Here is a 21130-nt window from a genome sequence, read left to right as displayed (position 1 = left end):
ATAATCCTAATGCACCCAAGATTACGCCATTGAATTTGGTTGAGGTCACCAACCAAGCACGAAGAACCACACCCGTTGTACCCGTGAATGTAGTTACACGGTCAATGCTTCAAAATCAAAACTACATTCTTGAAGAGAGGGATACTGCGTCAATCGCTCAGGCAAAGAAAAAGAAAACACGACAAAAGAGATCGCTTAATGCCACGAGCTCCAAGCCCAGTTCAAAGACTAACATAGGGACAGGAGACGACCCCGTGTATATGAATGATCCTGAAGATGATTCTGATTCAATAGAAACCATGGGGACCAAAGCCACTACCTTAAGGGAGGAACCCACTCGGGAGCTCAATAAAGGAGAATCAAGCGAGTACATAAATAAGGGAAAATAGAAGGAAATTTCCTCGGCCCCACAACCAAGTCAGTTAATGCCCTCTCGACCACCCAAACTGACTGAGACTCCCCAAGACAAGCCACGTGGGCCAAAAACCCTCAAGAAAAAGATTGGTACTTACCCAAACCCAGCTGAGGAGATTGAACAAGTGCAACACTTAAGGGGTTTGGTGGAAGAAACACAAAGAGAACTGGAGCCAAACCCGAGAAAAATCAAAATTCCAGACACAGTGTTTCCTACGCAAGTTCAGCCTCACCGAAACCATAAACCGTTAGCTATACCGAGTATCATTCGGGAAGAAAGTGAGGATAGGACATTCGGAAGTGGGCAAACACCCTTCTTGCTGGAAAGAATGTTTAGTGAGGGAATGCCTGACCCCATCGAAGAGGAAGTGATTCCATCTTCACCAGTCCCTAGTCAAGGGGCGATGTCTCGAAAAGTACCGTTGAATGTGTCCAAGCTAATGGATTTCATGTCCTCCGAGATCAGAACCACGATCATATCCAAATTATACGGAGATCCTGAGCTATTCTTAGCTCTTCGGGCATTTCTCAATGGAGAACTAAAGGCGGGGTTACCACAATTTGCAAATATGGATAGACCCAACACGCTTCAAGATGAAGGGGAGCATTGGGATCTACAACCCAACTTTGATGAAGATTCGGTCGTGGAAATACCTGTGAACAAGTTGGGACAGTACTTTGCAGGTGACGAATCTAATGCCACCCTCCCCATTACTACCAAGGGATTAACTCTAAAGGGAATCCTTGATGGTGGTGCTGGAGTGAGCATTGTGACTAAAAACTGTTGGGAATCCATGGGAAGACCTCACCTCGAAGTCACAAACATAGTGGTTAAGATGGCAAATGGAACTATTGCTAAACCTATTGGAATGTTAAGGGACCTTAAGATCAAGGTTTTGGGATACAAGGTAAGACATACCTTCATTGTAATGGATTTCTCCAAGCATCCTATGTCATATCAAATGATCTTAGGACGTCCTTTCATGAGGGAAGCACAAATGGTGCATGACTGGTCGAAAAACCATGTCTATCTACAATTCCAGGACTCTGTCATTCGAGTTGATCTTGAGAATGGTCGTGCACATCCTTTAGGAAACAAGGTTATCATTGATAATCGATCGGATACCACTATTCACTCCGCCCCATTAAGGTATTGCTATACATGCAAAAAAGAGACTGATGATGGTAAAGATTCTCCTTATATGGATGTCCTACCGGGTATGACTGAGTCGGATAACGTGGATTGGGTACACCTAGCGGCAACCATAGACACATGGGAAAATAGAGGCACAAGTTGGGTAACACCTGAGGGGCAAGATATGCCACCGTTAGTGCCAATAAACATGATAGGTGTTATGCACTTGGCTCCTGATGGCGAGAACGTGGCAAACTCCACCGACACTGAAAGTAGCGAAGACTCTGACCAATGCAACTCTGAGTATGAATCTCAAGAAGAAACTGACCCTGAGACTCATGGAGAAAACGAATCAAATATTCACCCAAATGTGGAAGCAATGTGCTCAAGGCCTAGGACAGTGACCTCCTGCAGTTCATCCGAAAGTGAGGTGGACACAAGTGAAGATCGACCAAGTGAGTCTTAATCTGATATAAACAAAAATCAAAAACTTGGTAAGAAGAAAACGAGACATAAGCGCCAACGCTATCGAGCTAATGTACGCACTGCAATAAACAAGGAAAGATCCACTGCAGAATGGCTCAGTTATGTAGGAGCCATTGATGCTCATCGAAAGATAGCTAATAATTGGGGACAATATCTCCAAAGTGTCATGTGGTGTATTCCGCAACCTCATGACGTCGCCCAATTAGAAATTGATGAGAAGCCAAAACTAAGTCGTACTGCAAGAAGGCGGCAAAACCAAGAGTTGGCTCAACAACAAAAGGAAGCGGAATTGAAAGAAAAAAGCCTGGCACGACAAGAACCAGTAGACTTACACCCCGCACCCGAGCATTTCAAATCATTCACTACAGGGGAACGTAAAGTGGTTTACACAAAAGCCCAACGAACACCTACCAATGGGAGTAGCGGTGTCTACGATGGCCCTGTGGTAGTTAAGGAGATAGACTTAGCAGATCCGGGTGAGGAGTCTAAACCAGTTTTTATTGCTCAAGACCTCACCAAGGTGGAAGAAGCTGCACTTACGAAGCTTCTTAAAGAATTCAAGGACATATTTGCCTGGACATATCATGATATGAAGGGTGTTCCACCCTCGGTGGTGCAACACACGATTCCAATGATTAGCACTGCTAAACCAGTCCAGCAACGTCCCTACCCAATGAATCCTAAGTACGCAAAGATTGTACAAGAGGAAATTGAAAAGCTTGTAAAATGTGGATTCATATACCCAATTGAGCACTTAGAATGGGTTTCTCCGATAGTCATCGTGCCAAAGAAGAATGGGAAACTCAGAGTGTGTGTTGATCTCAAAAAGGTTAATGCAGCCACCAGAAGGGATCACTACCCCTTGCCATATTCTGAACATGTGCTTGAAAGAGTGGCAGGCAAGGAGGCATATAGCTTTTTAGATGGGTACTCGGGTTACAATCAGATCACAATTGCAGTCGAGGACCAAGCTAAAACAGCATTTATCACGGAGTTTGGAGTGTTTGCCTTTCGCGTCATGGCTTTTGGCTTGACCAATGCACCTGCAACATTCCAACGATTGATAAACACGGCCTTTAAGGAATATCTAAGGGACTTCTGTGAAGCTTTCTTAGATGATCTTTGTGTTCATTCCTCTTGGGACGAGCACTTGATGTGTTTACGAAAAATATTTGAAAGGTGTAGATTATATCGCATCTCATTGAATCCTTTCAAATGCCAATTCTGGGTTAAACACGGAGTTATCTTAGGGCATATAGTGTCCAAAAATGGGATCTCCACCGACGAGAGTAAAATCAAGGTCATTCTGGAATTGCCTCCACCCACCAACTATAAGGGAGTCCAACGCTTTATGGGCCATGTTGGTTATTATCGAAGATTTATTCTATTCTTCGCCGAGATAGCTCGACCATTGTATAAGCTTCTCATCGAGTTTATTTGGACCGAAGAATGTGACCGTGCCTATGAGCTATTAAAGAAGGCCTTGGCGAGTGCTCCAATCTTGAGAATGCCTAACTGGGATTTACTCTTCCATGTGCATATTGATGCATCAAACTTTGCTATTGGGTGTGTGTTAACTCAACCTGGAGAACACAAACTAGACTACCCCATTAGCTTTGCCAGTCGCTAGTTGAACGATGCTGAGATGAACTACACCACTACGGAGCGAGAAGGGTTGGCAATGATATATGCAGTAAGGAAATTTCGTTATTACCTCCTTGCCACCAAGTTTGTTTTCTATGTGGATCATCAAGCATTGTTGTATCTGGTAAACAAACCATGCTCCACAGGAAGAATCACACGATGGCTATTGATTCTTCTTGAGTTTGATTTCACTGTTGTTGTGAGACCTGGCAAAAAACATGTTATGGCTGATCATTTGTCTCGCATACCTAATGGTGAGGCTCCTACGGGGGTTGATGATGACTTACCGGACACTTCCCTGTTCATGGTGGAGACAATGCCTGAATGGAGTGAGAAGATTGTTAACTTTTTGGTTAATGGCTTCCCACCCAAGGAGCTTCGTAAAGATCTAGCTCGAAAGCTAATCAAAGAATGCGAACCCTATTGCCTGATAGCCGGGACTCTTTATAAAAGAGGAAAGGATGACGTTCTTAGGCATTGTGCCCGAGAGGATGAGTATCTATACATTTTGCAAGAGGCACATATGGGCGTAGCCGGTGGTCACTTCTTAGGAGACTTAACTGTGCGAAAGATCTTACAATCAGGGTATTGGTGGCCCACTATGTTCCAAGATGCATCACTCTTTGTGAAGGGTTGCGATGAATGCCAACGATATAAGAAACCCCAGAGGAAAGATCAGATGCCCCTACATCCAATCAAAGTAAACCAACCATTTGAAAAGTGGGGTTTAGACTTTGTAGGTCCAATTAGTCCAGCGGCCCGAAACACACAATCTCGCTATATTATTGTGGCCACTGACTATATGACCAAATGGGCTGAAGCGAAAGCAACACGTAAGGCAGATGCGAGGACAACAGCCAAGTTCCTCTTTGAAAATATAATCACACGATTCTTACACTTCATATGCAGACACAATAAAAGACAACAATATGTCTCTACTTTTTGTCTGTTCACCAGATCATAATTTCACAAAAAGGGAGGTTTAGTACACTTTATATGCAGACACAATAAAAGATAGCAATATGTCTCCACTTTCTCTCTATTCATTTTTGAGGATTTGGAGACAACACTTTTCTCATGTCAAAATTCCAAAGAAGACTAGAATGGGTGTTCATTAGATTTGTGGTGAGTTGAAAGAAAAATGAGATAATGGAAAGACCAAAGAAGACAAAGGTACATGTCCTATTTCTTTTCTCCACCAACTATCAATTTTTTCCTCCTTTAACATCTTGGATCTAATGGTCATTGTTCCTTTTGTAGTCCCCGTTCAACAAGTTTTGAAAATCTATAGAGAACAACAAAGCACATAGTACTAAAAACTAGCAAATCATAGGAAGAAATGTTTGGAACAAAAAGAATACTTGGGGTTCGTCATGAATGGAATGGATGAGAAGAAAACCATGCTGCCTCACTTCACGCATTCTTTAGAGAATCTGATGGAAGATAATTTTTTACAGTTGTATATTGTTGGTGCATTGATTTTCAATGGTATAATGTCATATAGAGTGTTCACATAAATTTTCCTAACATTCACAATGATCTAAATTTAATAGTCACTATCATGCAAAAGATTATCTTTGAGTGGTAAGAATCTCAAGTATTCTCTATGTGCAGTTAGATAACACCGCTAAAGGAGAATAAAAATCAATTGTTACTAGCTTACTTGAATATGTTGGTGCAAAAAGTCCTAACTTGATTTTTTGTTGGTGGATCATACACGATCAAATTGATAAGATGTTTTTAGCAAGTTTTCAATGAAATTGGCAAAGAAAAGTGCTTTTGTTCTTCCAAAAATTTGCTTTATTCTCAAAAGGAAGCATATGTTCCTCAACTAGAGGTAGAAATTATCAAAGAGACTTATGATTTTAGAAATTTTATAACCCAGGGAGACTCAAGATTCTCATCTCAATGTTAGTCACAAAAAGAACACAAAGCTATTTCTAAACATGCTATGCTGAGAAGAATGCTGGTTGCTATGCCGAGAATTTGTCAAAGAATGCTGGTTGTTGTACCAAAAGGTGTACCAGACAGCCCTCGACAATGGTGAGCTACCAACAAAGTTTGTGAGGTGCTTTGTGTATGAGCGATGTCCTGCAGACCGAGAAAATCTAGATGAACATACAATAGCGAGGGCACTGTTTGGAGGGAATGTTTGGAGGAATGTGAGCTCATCATGCGGAGGGATTGATCAAAAAATTGACAACAACTGGAGGAAGGTCAATGGCCCTCCGTGTGCTTCTACGAGTGCAGCATCAGAGAAGGATGCTTTGAAGGTCAATGGCCCTCCACATGGTGCTAAGAGTGGATCCTTAAAGAAGGGTATTTGGGGGGGGGAGGGACCTTCTAAGAGTGTAGACATCAAACCGCTTCAGGCATTGGCTACTTCTGAGATAGGCAAACATGATCCACCACAGAGAAAAAGAAACTATGCTAGAGAAAGCACAAATTTTGAGCCTTCCAAAAAGCTGATTATGAGAGCAAGCAAGACAACATGTTGAGCCAAGAAGGAGTCTCGGCTGCGGCACAAATGTTCATGCTGAGTTGGACAACTTGAGGAAATAAGAGCAACGCCTTCTCTGGACAGTGTACAAATAGGGCACGTGCAAGGGCAGATTTAAGCATGCAAGAAAGGGTTGTCCTTCTGTGGCCTGGATCCACATACATTATCTAGCAACAAAGACACGTTTCAAGAATTACAAAGCTAACCAAATTATAAGTTTCTCACTGAAAAGCTTTGTCTACGTTAATAAGTACTTTCAAAGTGTTTTAAAGCACTCTAGAAGTTTGATAAAAGAAATTTGAAGTTACTAAAAGCAATTCACTATGTCTCAGAAGCACGTTATAGAGCCCAAAGCACTTTTGTAGTGCCTAGAAGTATTTTTGTAGTGCCCAAAACACTTTTATTGTACTTAGGATCCTGGAAAGCACTTTTGGATAGACCAGAAGTACTTTTTATTGTGTTTAAGATGTTGAAAAGCGCTTTTCACTTTTGGGGAGGCCAAAAGCACTTTTTATTGTGTTTAGGATGATGGAAAGCACTTTTTATTGTGTTTAGGATGATGGAAAGCACTTTTCATTTTTGGGGAGCCCAAAAGTACTTTTTATTATCTGTAGGATCTTGAGAAGCACTTTTGTAGAGCCCAAAAGTCCTTTTGTAGTGCCCAAAGCACTTTTTTAATCTTTAGGATATTGGAAAGCACTTTTGTAGTGCCCAAAGCACTTCTTATTCTATTTAAAATTTTGGAAAGCACTTTTGTGTAGAGTCGAAAAGTCCTTTTGTTTGTTCCCAAAGCACCTTTTTATTTTTAGGATATTGGAAAGCACTTTAGTAGTGTCCAAAGCACTTTTTATTATCTTTAGGATATTAGAAAGCACTTGTAGTGCCCAAAGCACTTTTTATTCTATTTAAGACCTTGGAAAGTACTTTTGCTGAGCCCATAGCACTTTTGTAGGATCTAAAGAACTTTTGTAGTGATTAAAGCACTTAAGATCTTTTAAAAGGTGTCTAAAACTGCCTAGCAAGTGGTTACTTTGTGGTCTTGTATTTCTTGGTACTTATTCTTTTAATAATAATGATGATGTTTTTGAAAATATTGATTTTAGTAACTAATGTTCTCCTTGTAGAGATAAGATACGAAAAGGCATTGACTGAAGAGAAACTGGTAGTTTGCCACTTTGAATTTACGGAGGCCTTAGTTTAACAGCTTCATTAGGACATTTTGGAGATCATTTGTAGGGCCTTCTAAGAAATTCACGAATTCCTATTTTCTCTTTCTAGAAAAAATGTACAAATATAAAACAACTGAATTTTAAGATGTGATTATTCTACTCTTGCATTTATGAACAGATGCAAGCTTTTGATAAATTCGAATCCTAATATAATCTTATTCTAATATAATTCTTGTCAGCTTGTCATAAAGTGGTTATTTTCGTATCTTATACACCAAGATAGGGCTCTTTAATGAAGCATTTCGCGCTTAGAATTGAAATTCTAATAAACCCCTTGATAGTATAAGCAAGATATTATCACCCTATCTTCATCCTTACACGTAGTCCATGGAGAGCAATAGTGTAAGCAACCATTCTACTAACGTGCTTTTAATAAAGTAGATAATAAAATAGAAAATATCATCTCCACATTGATCTTGATAGTGAGTATGAGCCCATTCAAAAGCGTAGAAAACAATCTGCAACGCTCTCATCAAATGATAAGGCAAACATGAGAGGGTTTGGTTTGGAGCACATAGATCTTTGGTGTGATGGATCAATCTATTCTATCAACCCTACAACCGCTTCCCATCCTCCATTCTCTAATCCCACAACTCTATTACGTTTTACAGGAGATGGAGTCAATGGATTGCTAGGAGACTGTCAATCCATTGCTGCCTATGCAAATAGTGAAAGGCAATACTCTCAATACCAAGCAGCTCAACTTCTTTGTTCAACAGAAGAATGCAAGGAACTAAAATTGAGAATGGAGAAAAATGATATTGAACTTGTAAGACTACGGAAATAGTTGAGGCAAAAGGAAACAAGTGTTGGACTACAGCAAAGGAAGAGAAAGCTCAAGAACTTTGAGAACCTAAAGCTTGGATCGGGCGGGCTAAAGAAAAGAATCCAAGCAATAAGGTAAGAGATGTATTTAAAGCTCTATTTATTTTGTGTTCTTGATGTTAGAACTTATCATTAGGTGGCTTAAAGAAAAGAGTCCAAGCAATAAGGTATGACTGTGTTAGAAATTATCATTGACTATGTTCTTAATGTTAGATATTATCATTGTTGTAACTACAGGGTTGTACTGAGTCTTGACAAGGAAAATATTAATCCGAATATCCATCCAGCAAAGCAATTTAAACCTCTGCTTACATCAAGAATGGCAAAGAAAATGTTGCAGGAAAAGAAGTTCAAGGTGATTAAAAGAGATATAATAGAACAAATTGTCAGTAATGGAGTCTCTGTTGAGATATCGAGCTCATCTCTAGTGAGGCGGTGGACACTGATGACCCGCCTCGAGGATAGGCCCCACACTTACACCACTAGCATGGTTGGTGAGATCATGGGTGATATGCGGCCAGTGGGATGACAGGCTGTGTGACAGCCATTTTAGAGACTGGTATAGTTATAGCGCCAGCTCATTTAGTTGGGTTCACACTATAGAGAACCCTAGTATGTATCATGGTTGAGTACCTTTTTCATATGTGTGTACTCTTATCTTTGTATATGGTGTGTTGAGTGTTGTGTGAAGAAGAAGAAGATCTTCAGCAGCCTCTCGCCTTGTGTGTCTCTTTTAGGGGTTTGTGTGTGTATGTGTGTGCTTACAAGAGCTCAAGCTCTCTTCTCCCCTGCATCTTTTCATGGTATCAGAGCCTAGTTCATGCTAAGAGATGAGCTGCAAGCAAGAGAAGCATAGGAAGCGGTACGAGGGTAAGAGCTTCAACTACTCTTTCCTATTTGTGTTGGAGACTACACCCTTGTCGGGAGCTCTATGGGAGGCACCGACAAATATCTGATTAAGGAGCCTTCTTCGCGGGAGCAAAGCTATAGGGCAACTATATTGTCCTATTGGACCGAATTTTTTGGGTCGAAAACGCGTTTCAGGCACGTCAGGACCTCTGTTTTTCAGAAAGTAGGCGATTTCGAGCACTACGGGTAAGTCATCGATTCTTTGTAGAACTCTGTTTTAAGAACTGCAGGAAGACAGATTGGCTGTGCAGACACTGTGTGTACTGCAAGGAGGTCAACAGTTGCCATTGGATGTATGTATACACATTGAGGTCACTGGTTGTGACATTTGAGTGTTCTACAGTACCGCTGTAGAAAATACAGCAATTTGTGCAAGACAAACCAGAGTGCTATTTTCTGGTAAATTTGTGTATCTGGCAAGATGTCAAATGATGGCATAAATGAGATTGTTGCTGAGAAGCTTGATAAGAACAACTTCCATGCTTGGAGGTTCAGGTTGACGAATTTCCTGATAGGAAAGGGTTATTAGGACTACATAAAAGGTGAGCATGAAGAGGCACCGAAGATACCGGGGATCAATCCGACTACTGCAGATGTAAAAGAGTTTAAGGATTGAAACCAAGGAGCCAGAAAAGTTATGTATTGGCTCTCTATCAGTATACAAGACACCATGATTGGGCATATACAGGATGCCAAGTCCCCCAAGGAGGCGTGGGACACCTTGGTAAAACTCTATGAAACGAATACCAAGGCGCAAAAGATATAGTTGAAGAATGAACTTCATACTGTGGAGAAAAAGAGTATGTCTGTGAATGACTATGCATTGAAGATCAAGGGTATTGTGGAATCCCTTGCATCTATTGGTGTTTCAGTAGATGATGATGACAAGGTGAAAGTTTGTCTACGTGGTCTCGAGTCACAATACAAGGCATTCAAGACGTCTATTCAGACTCAGGAAAACATTCTCAATTTCACAGATTTGGTGTTTATGTTGATTATAGAAGAGAAGAGCTTGGGTGAAGACCAATAGTCTTCACAAAACAAAAACAGTTCAGAGCAACAAGTCTTCTACATAAGTTCAGGAAGAGGACGAGGTAGAGGAGGCCGTGGATACGGTCAAGGAGGTGGCCTAACAGGTAATCAGAATTATGACCAGCAGAGTAGCAATAACAACAGTCCCAGAATTCACATAACAACAATAACACGCAAGTGAAAGAGGCCAATTCAGAGGCAGGGGGAGTCAAAGAGGTCATGGAAATTGGCAAAGGCAGTATAATGATACATGTGGATGCTTTTATTGTGGTAAGCCTGTACATGTGCAGGCAAATTGTTATAAGAAGCAGACTGACATGCAAAATGGAAAATTGCAGCAAAACAACTATGCATCCTCGAGCAGAAACAATGAGGATAATGAAAGGTTGTTTGTTATGCAGCATATCGTTAATGCCATGTCTGAAAATGTTGAAGCAGCACATAAAGATGATGTATGGTACATTGATTCAGGTGCTTCGAACCACATGACAAGTCATGGGGAGTGGTTCAAGAGATGAAAAACCTTGAAAGACCAGGTTTTGTGGAAACACGGGATGACACTGCTCATCCGATTGCCCATGTTGGAGATGCGCCATTGTCTATGCAGGATGGCAAAGTGAAGTACCTTGTAGATGTACTTCATGTTCCAAATATAATAAAGAATCTAGTTTTAGTTGGCCAGATGATTGAGCAAGGTTTGCAGGTTTGGTTTAACCCTGATGGTTGTTATGTTGAAGACTTTAAAGACAAGTGCATGTTGGTTTTGCAAAAGGCAACAGAGTGGGTAGAATGTTTTCATTGAATGTAAACATGCCTGAAGTGAGTGCTGCGATGTTTGCAAATGGTTCAGGGATTGTTGCAGACGCAGATATTTGGCATAAAAGAATTGGACATGTGAATGTGCAGAGAATGAAGTCTATGCAGACTAAAGGAATTGTGACAGGGCTCCAAAATTTAAAGTGAAAGGTATGCAGAGAATATGTGAAGGATGCCAATTTAAAGTGAAAGGTATGCAGAGAATATGTGAAGCATGCCAATTTGGAAAGCAAACGAAGCATGTATTTCCACGTAATAGAAATGTGAGCAGAAATGCACTAGATGTTGTGCATTCAGATGTATGGGGTCCTATGAAGACCATGTCTATGGGAGGCTGCAAGTATTATGTGTTGTGACATTTATTGATGACCACACAAGAAAAGTGTGGGTATACTTCATGAAGGAGAAGGTATCTCAACCTTGTTTATGTCAGCACACACAGGATCAGGTAGCTGACATCTTCACCAAAGCATTGGGTACAAAGAAGCTCCGCAGATTCAGGGCTTCGCTTGGTGTACATGAGATGGAGTTGAGCTCAAGGGGGAGTGTAGAGATATCGAGCTCATCTAGTGAGGCGGTGGACACTGATCACCCGCCTGGGGGATAGGCCCCACACTTACACCATTGGCATGGTTGGTGAGATCATGGGTGATATGCGGCCAATGGGATGACAGGCTGTGTGACAGCCATTCTCTAGAGACTAGCATAGTTATAGTGCCAACTCATTTAGTTGGATTCACACTATAGAGAACCCTAGTATATATTTGGTTGAGTTCCTTTTCATATGTGTGTACTCTTATCTTTGTATATGGTGTGTTAAGTGTTGTGTGAAGAAGAAGAAGATCTTAAGCCTCTCACCTTGTGTGTTCTCTTTTAGGGGTTTGTGAGTGTGTGTGTGCTTATTGCAAGATCTCAAGCTCTCTTCTCCCCTGCATCTCTTCAGTCTCCCACAACAGAAATATAGGATGCTATGGACAGTAATGGATACAGTCGAAGAGGTTACAATGCTATTCAGAAGTCACTATCTTCAGTTCTTGATGCCAAGGGAATCAAAGGGAAACTACTTCCAACTCCTATAGATGTCTGGATATAGGAATGCCAAGGGAATCAAAGGGAAACTACTTCCAACTCCTATAGATGTCTGGATATAGGAGGGCCCTCAAGTGACTCTTGACTCTCCATTTCCCATGTGTGACCCTTGGATGCCTGACCCTAACCTTAATCCTTAAGGTTAGTCCTAACCCATGCTCCACTAGAGCTTGTTCCCATGCTCCCATGCTCACAAGCCTAGCCTCCTAGTATGCACACATAATGTGCATATAACAATACACCCATTCCTAAATTGATTAGCGAACAGGTGAAGGGAAACAGAATCATTAGCGTCGACAACAAGCACCAAGATAGGAAAAGTATATAGATCAAACTACATTAGAAGAATCAAGTACGAACAATGGAAAAATCTCCATAATGTAGTGAAAGATCAAGAGAGTGAATCAAGGCATGCAAAGGTAGAGGTTTGGTGGCGATCAATTGATGTTCTTTTTAGAATGTGTGACAAAGTTAACTGGACACAAAATATGTCCAGATTGCTGGTAGGTTCTTTTGATAAGCATGCTCATAGCCTAAGAACATAGGGATTTTAAAGAACATCCTAGTGTCTTGGCACATCTCTTAGCTCATCACATACTTGAATTTTATATGATGTTTTGGAAGACATAAATTGAGGATGCGAAGAATACAATCTAATTTGAATCTACTCCAAATCCAAACCTTGAAGCATTTAAAGCAAAAGTCTAAGAAATTGTCTGCATCCAAATGCACAACATGGTACAATTCATTGCTTTCTTGAACTATTCGCATATGCTTAGTCCAATATGGCATCTCTGTTGTTGAAGGCCATAGCCCTCAACAAGATTACACACACTCACACGACTCTCATGGAAACATTACACACAGAGATTCAAAGAGAGAGAGAGAGAGATTCATGTTTAGGCTAGACCTTAGGAGGAATTACTTTTCTCATATGTGTGGTCTTTAGTCTATTTTTGACGTTTGTCTATTTTGATGACTTTTGGGATCTTTGAAGTTAGAAGTCGTGGGAGTCTTTATATATGGGATAGTTCTTGGCAGTTATATACGAAGATGGTTCTGGGCAGAATTTCTGTGTAGCTATGGCGGATTTTTGAATGCAAGATGCAGTTTTGCGATGTCTATCTGTCTTATGGTCTGTTTCTCTTATTGTGTGTGTTCTCTCTTGAGAGTATTTGAAATGCAGCAGTGGCTGTATAGGAAATGTGTGCGATGTTTGCAGTGAAGCCAATGACGGCTCAGCTGATTAATTTGGCAGAAGAAGTTGAGGATGATGAGGAAGACTATTTTTTGAGGATGATGAGGAAGACTATTTTTTGGCAGACCCAACAATAGTTCCAGTTTTTGAAGTAGATGTGGAATGGATTCTCCATAAGTATGTCGTCCATAAGACACAGGAGGAAGTTTTGTCAATTAGCGAAAAGTAGTTCTGGACGGGTTTCACAGTTGAAGTCAGCACAACATGATGGAGATGAAAAGGTGGATGTAGCTGATGAGGATGCAGATATTGCACCAAAGGAAGCAATTCTTAGAGCAGAGTTTCTGTATGACAAATTGATGGACAAAGTTTCTAGAGTTAAGGAGGATGACTTACAAGATCTAAACTTAGGATCAGCAGAAAATCCGAAGGTTGTCAAAGTCAGTGTCAATTTGGATGAGGAGTTCAAAGATGATCTAAAGAAATTGTTGCAGGAGTTTATGGATGTGTTTGCTTGGGAATATTCTGATTTGTATGGATCCTCAGGTGTACAAACATCAGATTAATCTCAAGGAGGATGTGGTGCCAGTTATTCAGCAAAGGTATCGAATGAATCCAAATTATGCCAAATAGGTCAAGCAAGAGTTGGATAAACTTCTGAATGTGGGTTTCATTCATACCAGTAGATAAAGCAGAGTGGTTATCACCAATTGTGGTGGTGCTAAAGAAGTCGGGCAAAATCCGTGTGTGTGGATTACATAAAATTGAATGCGGCAACCATTGCAGATCCATTTCCATTGCCATTTATTGATTCTGTTTTGGATGATGTTGCAGGGCATGAAATGTATACTTTTCTTGACGGATTTTTTTGGGTATAATAAAATTCCAATGGCAGATGAGGATATTCATAAGACAGCATTTATCTCACTGAATGGGGAGAATTTGCTTACACAGTGATGAGTTTTGGTCTAAAAATTGGACCACCTTCATTTTCAAAAGCAGCTTTTAAAACATTTGAGCCATACTTGATAGAGTTCATGCGGATTTTTATGGATGATTTTTTAGTCTTTGGAGAAAAGGTTAAGCATCTGGAATATTTGAGGAAGTGTTTTGAAAGGTGCAGGATGTTTAGAATATCTTTGAATCCGCACAAGTGTGCAATTGCAGTTCAAAAAGAAAAGTTATTGGGTCACATTATTTCGCAGGATGGGATGTCAATTGATGCTGACAAAATAGGTGCAATTCAAAAGGCAGCAGCACCAGATAATTTGAAGGTGGTGATGCAGTTTGTTGGTCAAATTAAATGGCATAACCATTATCTGAGATATTTGGCAAATGTAAGTGCACCTTTGAGTCATTTGACAAAGAAGGATGTGGATTTTGTGTGGGGTGAAGCTCAAGAAAAAGCTTTTCAGATCATTAAGAAGATGTTGGTAGTATCACCTATTCTTCAACCACCAAATTGGGAGTTGCCTTTTCATGTTTATGTGGATGCATCGGATATAGCAGTTGGAGCTGTTTTGATGCAAGAGAAGGTTAAGGGATGGTTTAGACTAGTGTAATATGCAAGCAGGATGCTGAAGCCAGCTGAAAGGAATTACACTGTCATAGAGTGTGAAGCTAGGGGGATGATTTTTGCATTGGAAAAATTCAGACATTATTTGTTGGGGAATAAGGTTGTCTTTCATGTTGACCATCAAGCTCTGTTGTTTCTGGTAAAGAAGCCAAAGTTGGAAGGGAGGCTTGCAAGATGGATGCTTTTGTTGCAGGAATTCGATTATACAGTGGTACATAGTCCAAGAAATCAACATGCAATGGTGGATTATTTGAGTAGGCTGGAAAATGTGTTGGAGACACCAAGAGTGTCAGATGAATTGCTAGATGCAGAATTGTTTCAGGTGGAAGGACATTCATATGACAACTGGTATGATCAAATGTTTCAGTTTTTGACAGATGGGGTGTTACCTTTTAACATGACAGTGGATCAGAGGAAGAAATTCGCCTTAGGAAGTAGGCCATTTTTTTGACAACTGGTATGATCAAATGTTTCAGTTTTTGACAGATGGGGTGTTACCTTTTAACATGACAGTGGATCAGAGGAAGAAATTCGCCTTAAGAAGTAGGCCATTTTTTTATAATTGCCAGAGCTTTATATAGAAGAGGAGCGGATCAAATCATTCGCAGATGTGTTCCAGATGAAGAGCAGAAGGCGGTTTTACAAGAAGCTCACTTTGGAGTAGCTGGAGGTCATTTTTCAGGAGAGATTACGGGGCAAAAAATTATGCAAGCAGGTCTTTGGTGGCCATTACTGTTGAGGGATGCTCATACATTTGCTAGAGAATGTGTCCACTGTCAAAGAATGGGGCAACCAACATCGATGGATCGGATGCAAGATCATCTAGTATTACCTCTTGAACCATTTCAAAAGTGGGGCCTTGATTTTGTTGGGCCAATAAAGCCAAAATCTAGGAGGACAGGAGCAAGGGACATTTTGGTTGCAAACTGATTATGCCACAAAATGGGTAGAAGCAGTGGCTTTTTGAGGGATAATAAAGCAGCAAGTGTGGCCAGATTTTTGTACAAGATCATGACTAGGTTTGGATGCCTAATCATTAGGAAAAATTTGGACTCAAAAAGGGGCCTTGTAAGAGATCCCTTGGGATGGTGATGTGGACAAAGCAAGCCAATAAACCCACATATAATATTGGAGGGTAGGTGTATCATTTTTGAGTTCTTTATTCCATTAACTGACATGTGGGGTGTTGTTTGATTCAAAACAATGCCTCTTAAGTATAGTTTTTTATTCCCACTATGGTGCCTTATTTTATTGAAAAAAGTCACCACTCTCTTTCTTCATTACACTTTTGAATGGATCCAAGCCAACTTTGCTTACCGAACTTGAACCAAACTTCGTCCTTGCAACCCATCATCTTGGATTGTCTCCCTCATTGTCTTCCCGACTCCACAACCACAACCACTCCCACTCCAAATCCGAATTGTTTTGAGCGGGAAGTTTTTGATTTTCTCTTCTTCTTAAGGCGGCAAGTTTTGAAAAAGGATGGAAAAGAATTTGTTCTTCATGCGCCATACCTGCTTGTGCATGAATAACAATCCCATTTCTTACCTTTTTCAAGTGAGGGTTGTGCTTACAAGTATTGTGTACATTTTGGTGCATCCAGGATACCAACAAGTTTGTTTGATGGACAAGGAGGTATTATTTAGTGATGTCTTTTGGTTTTAATGAAGCAATCTTCTTCACGGGAGATAAGTGTAATATCTTTGGTTTCTTTTGGTTAAAGTGTGAGTTCATGATGCTTTTTGGTATTGTTAAAGCACATAACAATGCAATGGAACCTGTGAAACAAAAGAAGAAAAAGGTGGACATCCACTTAGAAGCCGATTATGCTCCCTATTGTAAGAGAAATTGGTCTAGGCCAGCATGCGATGCCCACATTATTGAGCTTCGAAATGAAGGAAAGAAAAATATGGACCTATGGTTGGATGGTAGTATTTACCCCCACCAGATCCAACGTCCTCTCAATCTCCATTATTCTTTGGGTTGACAAGTTTCTTCAAGTTTTTGTGTGAGGGTGAAAATGGATTGCTTGGATATTGCAAAAGATTGTTTGGCCAATGTCAAAGTATCTTTGAAAGACATTTGAGTTATAGAGATGCTAGAATAAAAATGCTTGAAGGTGCGAATTTTTACTTGGCATCGATCACAACAGCTTTGCAAGCTTCATATAAGGACAAAGCAAAAGTTTGTTTTGGGTTACAAAAAGAGATTGATCATTTGTAGTAGACTATTCGTAAGATGCAGGACACTATTAAAGAGAAGAATGAAATTTTGGCAGTTCGAGAAATCAATAATTTCACTTTGGAGAGTGAGAATGCACACCTTACAAAACAACTTGAAAAGTTCAACAAAAAATTACAATATTTGAAAGACACGCCATTGGGTGCTCGATTACGCAAGAGACAGTTCAAACCATTGGAAGAACTCAATGTTGGAGGGGGCCAATGGAAGCGTCGTGTAAAAGCTTGTAGGTATTGGGATCTATAATTTCTTTGAGCACTCATTTTTCATTTTCATCTTTAGTTCCTTTTTTGGAGATGGGGGATTGGGTGTGGCGGTGGTATAGTTAGATGAATGATGGACTGAAATAGCTATTGTTGTTGCTTCAGGATGGTCATAGATGTTGTGGATCCAAAAGAGCAAGGTTTTGATATATTTGGCAAAGTTCTGACAAAAGACATCCTGGAGTCAGCAATACATCATCCTAAGTTTGCAAGACTTTGATCAGACATAGCAAAGCAATCCTTGCAAAAGGTGAGTGAAGCATTCACTCCTGCAGATGCACAAGGTATATGTGAGATGGCTGGCATAAGCACAAAGTCTTACAAGATGTTGTTTAATAAAGTTAAAGAAGGTTTCAATTCTAAGCTTGGAAAAAAAATAGTAATTCTCATTCCAAAACCATTTCACGTGAACAAAGCTCGAAATATTCTCAACTTGGGAATGGTCAAACTTGTTGGAGAGCCTTGTCACATGTCTAGTACATTGACAGTGACTAAAAAGAGCGGGGAACAGAAAATCATAGAGCTTACAGAGTTCATGAATTTCATTATGGATGTTCGAAAATTACAAATGGCTATGGTGAAACTTTATGACATCAGTGTACATGAGTGTAACGGAAGGCTGAAATTTGTTTTAAAACTTGATGAGAGTGAGGTGATCAAAGGACAGAAGCTAGAAAGGGTTAGCTTGACTTTAATGAATAGAGCTTTGGATGCAAGTATCAATAATGCTGATGAGAGGCACTTTAGTGTACAATCCGAAAATGAGATTCGGTGGCTCGCTGCATTTGAGGTGACGTGCTATCCATTTTAAAAAAAAGTATATTATGTTGCTATCCATTACATGTAGACAATTTAATTGGCCTCTTGTTAATAGGTTCCAACAGAGACCCATGAAATTCTAAAGTGATACTTTAACCAGAATGGCGAAAAGCTTTATGTAGAAGGATATGGTGAATATGAGGTTGAATGGCACCTGGCTACAGATCTTAAAACCTTGAAATGCATGTTTGGTATTTCCCAAGGAGCAATGGCCAAGTATCCTTGCTTGTATTGCATGGCCGAACGAGGTGTCTCCAAAGGAGGAAAAGAGAGAATGGAAATGCCTAAATGCAATCAGTATTAGGCATGAAGCCCCAAATCGTGATGCTCCAGGAGTGGATCCTAATTGGGATTCAATTCTTGCTATCCCTTTGATCAGAGTTCATATTTGTGTTTTACATGCGCTGGTTAGAATAATTGAGAAACTAGTCTACATGTACATCGAATTTGCATGGAATATGAAACCAATATTAGAGAGTGAAAGAACTATTAAAAAAATAGAGCAAGTGCTTTCAGATGCAGGTTTACATTGTGGTCAAGTGAAGATTGAGAAGGACTTGAGAAGATCAGGGAAGACAGGAAATGTTCCTAGCAAACCATGTTTTGGAGGTGCAAAAGCCAGAAAGTTTTTTTATCAAATCATACCCAGAGAGGTCATCTGGGTACAGATTTTGAGGTGTGGAGGAGCTTCATGCAGCTGTTACCTGATCGAGGCTCTTCAGGACAAGCAAGGGTGGCAAAGGCCAAAGCGTGGTTGGCACTTGATCGCCTAGCACCTTTGTTGCAAAAAGCAAGGTTTGAAGATGGCGATGTTGAGAAATTTGAGGCCGTTGTGACAGAGTTCTACACTAGCTATGAAAAGGCAGGGGGTGCGACAAACTTGACACAATACATGGTTATTACTTGAATACCTACAGCTTTGAGTTTCTATTGTTGTTCAAAATATATTGTACAATACTAACTGTCTTGTTGTTGTTGAGCATTTGTAGCACATTTTGCATGCACATGGACCCTTTTTTGCGGAAGAGTGTGGAAGCCTTAGGATTTGGTCTACCCAAGGCATGGAAAGATCTCATTGGCAAGCACGTTGTGCCTATCAACAAAGGGCCACTCAACATGGAGGAGGAGTGAAGAAAAATCCCATGAAGCAACTATGTCAGTGGTGGTATAGGCGGATTCAAGTGAGGTCTCGTGTGAAGATCAAATAGTCTAAATCAGCCGTGTCATGTGCAATAAGAGAGATGCAGGCTGAACGGAGACAATCAATATATGTCTTCTCACAGGGAAGGCAGAATCATGCTGAATGGCTAAGACAATGACAAAGATAGGGCAGAGTGTGGAAGAAAATTGATCATTGAAATATATATTATAAAATAATGATGTAACTTTAAAAGATTTCAAAACAACAAGAGCTTTCGTCTATGTCCCATATAAATGTTTTCAATATATATACATTTCATAGTTTTTTAATGGTAAGCAAGAAGAGTATCGAGAAATTTGAAGAAACTTCTTAACAATTGGAACAATCTAAATCTATTGTTGTGGAGAAGAGACATCCCCCAGCCGAGCCCTTTTTGATGAAGTTTCTATAACATCTTCTTCATCCTCTATCAATGGCACAACAAGGACCATTGGCCTTGCTGTTCTAAGAAGATGCTTCTTCCTGCAATCACTCAACAGATTAGGATCTATGATTCCACATGCCAAGCCGTAATAAGCAGCATATGTTAAATAATATTTACATCTAAATGAATATACTCTTGGTCCCTCCCCAAAAATTTGAACAGCTGCTTTGCCGCTCCAGAAGTATTGCCTTGTTTGCATTCAGCCTTAAGTGATAGCAACCTAAATACCTGGATAGAGTCTTTATCGCCACCATCAGAGGAAAACTTGCATTGTCCTTGGAGAAGCTAGCGTGAAATATCACAATTTGAGGGAATTTTAGGCGATGTATATATGTTCCTAGTGTCGAATTGTAGCCCAATCCCACCATACGCTTGCCTGAAGCACGTTTGAAAAATGTGTCTTCATATATTTTCAACTGAAAAAATAAAGGAGCATTAGCCCAGAAACATCACCAAACAATTCAGGACAAAGTTGATAAAGCCAAATCCGCAACAAAAGAAAATAACCTCTTGGTTCTCATCTGCTTCAAGCAAGGCGTCTTGCCATAAATCAGTGCTCGAACTAGGAACGGTTTCTGCTGTCTTAAACTCTCCCATGTTGGTAATATTCATCAGTCTTTCCCTTGCTTCTTGTAGCTCTTCCTCTCTGGCATCTTTTCCTTCATATTTAAGGGCATCAGCATAGATCATCTTTAGTGTTGCTGCAGTAGCAGATAGGAACTCGGTGTCTTTCACATGGCTATCCACCAGTAAGTACTTATCTATCCCATCATCATCTACAAAATTGTCATCAACCTCCAGATTTTGGGCTATGAAAGCTATGCAATGGTCCTCCCTTAAGTTAAATACATGTTGTATGTCTGTCAGGCTTCAGCAATATATACTCTGAATCTCCTACTTGGTAGGAGGGGAGCAATGGCATTGGAATGGGGGAGAACTCATCTGATTCAATCACAGGCTGGCCTACATCAGTGTTTTGTTCTCTCACTGCCTCAATATCAACCGCCGCCGCACTGAGCTTCCTCTCTTCTTCAACATTGAACTCAATCACATGAGGAGTGTCCTCCTCTTCAGCAACATCCTCAACAGTGGGACTAGCCTGACGAGAAACCGTGTCTTCACTTTCATTTGTCGCATGCGGCTCTATACATTCTTCATCTATTAATTGCATGTTCATGTGCAAGAAGCATAAGAAGGCATAAGAGTATTCCATCAAGTGGCATTTTCTTTTGTGAAAAGGGCATGGCAAAGCTCTCTTCTTATCACATGGTATCTTGTGCCAATCCCTGTTTAACCTCTGCTTCTTCTCTGACGACACCTTGAGATTAA

The 21130-nt window shown here is 40.3% G+C and overlaps 1 protein-coding gene across 3 annotated transcripts in view; it reads left to right on the top strand.

The window, feature by feature from the left end:
• Window positions 1-21130, top strand: part of LOC147609274 (solanesyl diphosphate synthase 2, chloroplastic-like) — a 139281-nt gene that overhangs the window by 60165 nt on the left and 57986 nt on the right. The window lies entirely within an intron of this gene.

This window comes from Cibotium barometz, chromosome 51 (assembly GCF_041138505.1).
Source record: "Cibotium barometz isolate CiBa-2024 chromosome 51, ASM4113850v1, whole genome shotgun sequence".
Classification (NCBI taxonomy): domain Eukaryota; kingdom Viridiplantae; phylum Streptophyta; class Polypodiopsida; order Cyatheales; family Cibotiaceae; genus Cibotium; species Cibotium barometz.
The sequence above is the reverse complement of the archived record's forward strand: the minus strand, read 5'-3'. Positions and strand labels throughout refer to the sequence as shown.